Consider the following 6,000-nt stretch of genomic DNA (forward strand, 5'->3'; position numbering starts at 1 on the left):
AGGCACTTCTGCTGTTCTGATTGGGGCTCGCTGAAGTAGTATCTGACAGTTAGCAATGTTGAGAGACAGGTTTTGGCCTTGGCATTGGGAAGAGTGGTCGGTACTCTCAGCGGAGAAATACAATGCCTGCAACCCACCTGGAAAATGATTTGTCCCCAACATCAGGGCTCTCTTTCTCCACCCCCAATCATTAGGGATTGGTGTAAATCTTGACTCATTGGCTTTTGCAAAAAATCAAGCTATCCAAATTTACTTCGACTGTTACTGTTAGCCATAAAAAAAAGCTTCAGCTTTTTCAGAATATTGTTTCAGCGCTTGGACGTGAACTGCCCTTATTGATAATGTGTTCCACAGTGTAATCATAATGCGTGGAGAAAGCATTGCACACCTCTTGAACTTTATTTTCTAGCTCTTGTTCTAACACAAGGTCAGCAGAATTGTAGTCTACCTTCTCTCTACCATTTAACTGGTTAGTATGCTTTTGCATAGCTCCACTGGGAAGTGAAAAATAGTTATCTTCTACACCTTTCTTCATAGTTTTTTCCATATTTTTTCAATAGCTGACCATTGAACTGATACGGTCATGTACAGACACCTGGGTCCTTCCCTTGAGCTGATACCTAATTTGATATTCAAATCCAACTCTGAAATACTTTATTTTCAAGTCAGTTTTTAATATTGTTGCTGCACAATACGAAGCACCTCTGTGCTATGTTAAAGGAAGAAGAGATCAGAAATTCGGGCGCCTTTCTTACCTTCCATATAATTTCAAAAGAAGCCCGGCCTATGTAGATTCTGATGAAAGGCTTTTATTTGAAACATTTCAGACTCTACTTACCATTCAAAGAATATACTCATAAGTTACAGTATGTGCTGTTGGTGGAATATAACGCTAATAGTATGTGAAATCTGAATTGCAATTCAAAGGAAGAAAGTGTGTGTAAGGCCAAAGGCCCAGCAGTATGGGAAATGTCACAATTAAACCAACTTACTTGAACTCAAGCATCTAAACAGAGTTTAAGACTGAAAATATTTATGGCTTCTTAAATTAATATTTCTAAGCCACCCCAAGGCTGTTAACTAGAAGTGCAGCATTAAAGGATGTAGACACCACACTGCTGAGCATTTGCCACTGTTAACTTTCAGGACTCCCTCTTTAGTGATGCAGTGCAGAATTCTGGATTAAATTTCTTGACTGTTTGTGCAATGGATGAGGGAAGATACACAACTTCAAGTGGACTTCAGGTTGCTGTCGCACTGAGCGAGGAAGAGACGAGGCTTAGCCAGTCGGAAACTCTAGTGAGAGGCATCCAAGTTTAAATCCTGCATCTTTCTGAGGATTCGCCACCACGCGTATTAGACGTGCTTCCTTCTGCTTCAGATTCCCATTACAGTTGTCACTGCCTGCTCGGCTTCCCTTTCAAGAAGGGGAGCAAGGAATCGTGGTACTTTTCTAGTGACTGCAAAAGATACGTAAACTTTTCACTGGAGCAGCAGCTGGAGCTCAGGACCTCCTTCCAGCCCGCCCCTCTACCCGTACACAGAACTGGGTGTCCCATGGTACATGTGGGCTCATACGTGCACATACTCTGGTGGTGAACGCTTAGTCTACAAAATCAGAACAGGTTCAACAGAAGGGAATGAGGAGGTCCCCAACCTTCGTTACTAACCCCCTGGGAAGTGGGGAAAAATGGGCTAGAGGAAATTGTAATAGAAGATGGAAATGTCCACGAACTGCTGAGTTACGGCATGGAAGAACATGCTTTTTATGTGAAGTCTGTTGTAAAGGATGAGCTCCTGTGATGGGAGAGAGAGAAGATGACCTGCTTGTGAATTCCAGGGAGATGTAGGAGATCAATACTAACGCATTTTACATGGTTAAGGCTGAGTCATTTCAGAGCATGCGCAAATATGGGATTCTGGGAAGTCAAATCTAGAAAATGTGGGCGTGTACAAATGTTAGTGAAAGCTGAGACTGGGCTTTGAAGATCTAAATTTTGGATGTGATGCCTTTTAGTGGACAGGAGTCTTAAAAACTTGCTGTATAGCTATTAAAGTGGTGCACTTGGTAAGGCAGTGTTGGAACTGGTTTAAAACACCAGAAACATGTAAACATTTCACAGCAGTAGTGCTCAGAAATAGTTCCCTTGGTATCTTTCAAAGTTTCCAATGTGCTTTGGAATGAAGTAAGTTTGGCAGGACAGGTTTCAACCCAAATGATGATTTGCACGTGTGTGTAAAAGCCAGGGAAGTTCACAACAGATTAGTGCCCGTCTGTGCTCTGGAGTCAGTAAGCTGTCAAACCGTTCAACATTTCCCCGCTTTATCTTTTTGTCATTATAGTAACTTTTAGCCTGCTAATATTTGTGCGTCCCAAGCCTTCTGCAGTACCGGGGGGAAAAAAGTGTTTCTTATGACCACTTACTGCAAGTGAAGTTCTGTGTTTCGACTGTGAGATACCAATATCGTTCATCGGCATGTATCTGTTAAGGGTGAAGCGTCAGGAATCTGAAAAAAATCTATGCAGATAATTCTCCCCTTCACAGACTTGATTAATATTCATTTCCAGGTAAAATTGTAGGAAGAGAAAGTAATTGTGACAATTCTGCAGCATTCAGTGTATTTTTAGGAACACAGGAATCTGTACGTATAAGTGGATCTGGCATCTCCACAAGCTGATTGCTTAGTTCTGATACTCTTCGTGTCATCTTCAAAGGCAGAGACGTCAGCTGTTCATCTCGCGTTGTGTCATATCTCTCTCACCAAGGTGAAGTGACCAGATACTCCCATTGTCACATCAGCCAGAAGTGTCATTGATGTCCCTTTAGCACTGGCATGCACCGGGTGTGGGCCACATGCGTGTTCTAGGGTATTTTTTAGGTGATTAGAACTTATCTTCTAATCGTGGCAAGCTTTATCCATAAAATTACACATACAAAGATGGCATCTACAGTATGTCTAAGCCTGGAGAGCCACACTGGACTGCTGCTGAAGCTCAGCAAAGTGAGAGATTTAAGCAAGTAGAACTATTTGAGAAATAACCTGAAAACAGGTGTTACTCAACCGCAGCAGGAGACTGATCTGCTGTTGTATGCACAATATGATTTTATTGCTGTGAATAATCTAATAAAAATGTACCTTATGCAGCCTTTTCCTGGAAGTAGGCATATTTAAGAGTGGAATAGCTTGTAGGCTTTGTGTAACTTGAAGAATGCATATAAAAAGAATGCTTGTAGTTGATTTTCCACTTGAATTTAAATGTCAGTAATCATTAGTTTAAAGATGTTATGAATGTGAAAATACAAAAGATTGTATTAAGCTCAATGTATAAAAAAATGTAAGTGTGAGCTGGGGTGCTTGCCCACACTATGAGCCACTTAATAAAAATAATGTTGAAATGGAAGATAATGCATATAAGTTGAAAGCAACTAGTTGCATGCCATTTTGCACTTCTTGTCTGATAATCATGTCTATCTGTTGCGTCATTGTGTATAAATTATAAATTCCTGTGAAAAGGGGTCGTGTGTCATGTCTGTAAACTACCAATGCACAACTGTGGCGCTGTATAGCTAACTATGTATTATGCTTTTTAAAATGTTGACTTGAGTAAGTGCGAATACAAGACCTTATTTTCAGGACAACTTGCAGTGTCTGAACAGTCTTAAGTTTCTTTGAGCTTTGAAAGCAACAGAATAAAAATAGCAGAATCTCTCATTAATTTTCTTAGCTCTGCATTCTCTACCAAACAGACACAAAACAAAAGGCGGTTGAGAATTAATATCTAAATACTTAAGCTGGCCTGACAACTGGAGTATATTGATAACCCTAGATTATAAAATATGTGTATCGTAACAATGGTTTTGGCATAAACTCTGACTAGTCATGTAAAATTATCTTAAATACTGTTGGAATAGCTCAGTAGTCCTGGAAGTCTTGTAACATTCATGTTTGTTCTTGAATTTGAGATCCAGATATAGGGTCTCAGTCTTGTATAGAAATAAACAGAGCCCTGTAGTTTCATAGCTTGTTGGACTGAGCTTTAATTTGGCGATGGTGTACAGAGATCTTCTGTGACAGAGATGCCAGGTTGCAAAGATGCCGGAGGAGAGCTGCCTTGCTATTCCCCAGGAGTCACCATACACCGTGCAAGCAAAAAGATATACATTATCTTGGGGTTTAAGTTCATCTGCGTTTGTAAAGTATGCATTTGCAATGTAATTAATCTATCACTTTTTTTTTAAGATAAATAATATAGCTTCTCAAAACTGTGAGGAAAGATTTCATATATCTGGTTGACCAGCAGCTCAGGAAGAGGTAATTGTTCAGAAAATGGACTGCAACACAAAATCAAAACCGAGTGTAGATTTATGTCTAAGACTATAAGGGATAGCACAATCAGTAAGCTTAAACTATTTTACTTATTCTGTTGGTAATTTTGGGTCCATTGAACGTGCTGAGGTGCCCTCATAAGTGGCACCAGAAATGTACTGGCAACAACGTGCGCAGTCCTGGTAGACTGGTATTGCAGGAGAGAGATCACACAATTTGGAGAGACGTACTGAGAATGGACAGCACTACAGTATCCACAGACCAACAGCAGCTCTTCGATATAAAAAGCTGAATTTGTAACGTTTCTTCCTGGTCCTGAAAGTATGAATGGCTAAATGTATCAGGAGAGGAGAGCGATTACATCTTTGTTGGCCCCTTGCAATCTCGGATGGCTTGGGCAAACAGTAAAGTTCTGTTCTTGAGCAGCAGCTATGTCGAATCAAATCTCCTTACTCAACAGGTCTTTCCTTTGGTTCGATTTAATATTAAATGGTACTACCTTTTCCTTGTCAGAAAGGAAATTTAATTCTCTCTCCTCTTTTGCAGTACTTCTAGCGCACTAATCAGTGCTATTTCCAACCAGTTACCTGTGCCTCCGGGTAATGGCTGTGCATATGTGTTTGAAATTACCTGTCACATCTTGTCCCTTACCTTTGGAATGAACAACAGAACTGGGTGTTTTATTTATGGTGATGCAAGAGAGTGAAAGACCTGAAGTTTGATTTTTTTTCATCCCTTGTTGAGTCTTTAGAGCTGGCACTTACCAAAGTATGTTTTGACCTGGACAGTCAAGCAGAAGTGACTTAATTGACAGTAACTATTAAACTCTTTAGTGCCATTTTTACAGTAATAAGAATAGGATTGTATGCTTAATTTGCAGAGGGATGTTCAGGTTTATTTTGTAGTCATGTATATTCAATAATTACTTCCTACTGTTTGACCAGGTTGGGGTAAGGGAAGACCAGGAAAGGAAGAATTTATTTTTTTTTTAGGTTTTCTTAAATGTTTCAAAGTTTAAAGAAAATTTGCTATGCAAGAAATCGAATTTCATAGCTTAATTCGTAGAAAGTGTCAAGTTTTTTAAACAGGTATATTTTAATTTTTTTAATGTAAAGTTTAATTTTCATTGCTTGGAAAACAGCATATACTTCAGAATAAAAATGTCAGCTTAAAAGATTCACCGTGAAACAAGAAGCTGTTGTGGTATCTTTCCTTCACACTGTAATTAAAATTCTTCTTGGTGCTATACGACATTTGCTGTTATTCCCTATAACAATGTGAAGAGTTGCGCAGCTCATCTTTATGCATGAAAATGATTTTCTTCGTTCCGCTGAGGAAAATTGTGTTTGTACGGTTCTACAGATAACGTAGAGAGGACTTTAAATGCTTAATCGGAGAAAATAAATCACTTTTAAATCGCAGAAACGGTCCAGGTGTGTATTTTATAAGGAGCAAGACGGTGTGAAGTCTTTATCTTCACAAGTTTAGCATCTTGTTAGGTGTCCTGTGCCCTCAACCCGATTGCTTTCCAAGGGCTATCCAAGCCGGCGAGGCCTGCGGGGGTGGCCCCGGGGATCCCTTCTCGCCTCTGCCGTTTGCTGCCGCCCTCGCCCGGAGGGGGCCCGGCGGCGGCGGCCCCGTTCCGCACCACCCTCCCCGTCCCGGAGGGGG

Source organism: Aptenodytes forsteri, unplaced genomic scaffold (genome assembly GCF_000699145.1).
Source record: "Aptenodytes forsteri isolate BGI_AS27 unplaced genomic scaffold, ASM69914v1 Scaffold15, whole genome shotgun sequence".
In the NCBI taxonomy this organism is placed as follows: domain Eukaryota; kingdom Metazoa; phylum Chordata; class Aves; order Sphenisciformes; family Spheniscidae; genus Aptenodytes; species Aptenodytes forsteri.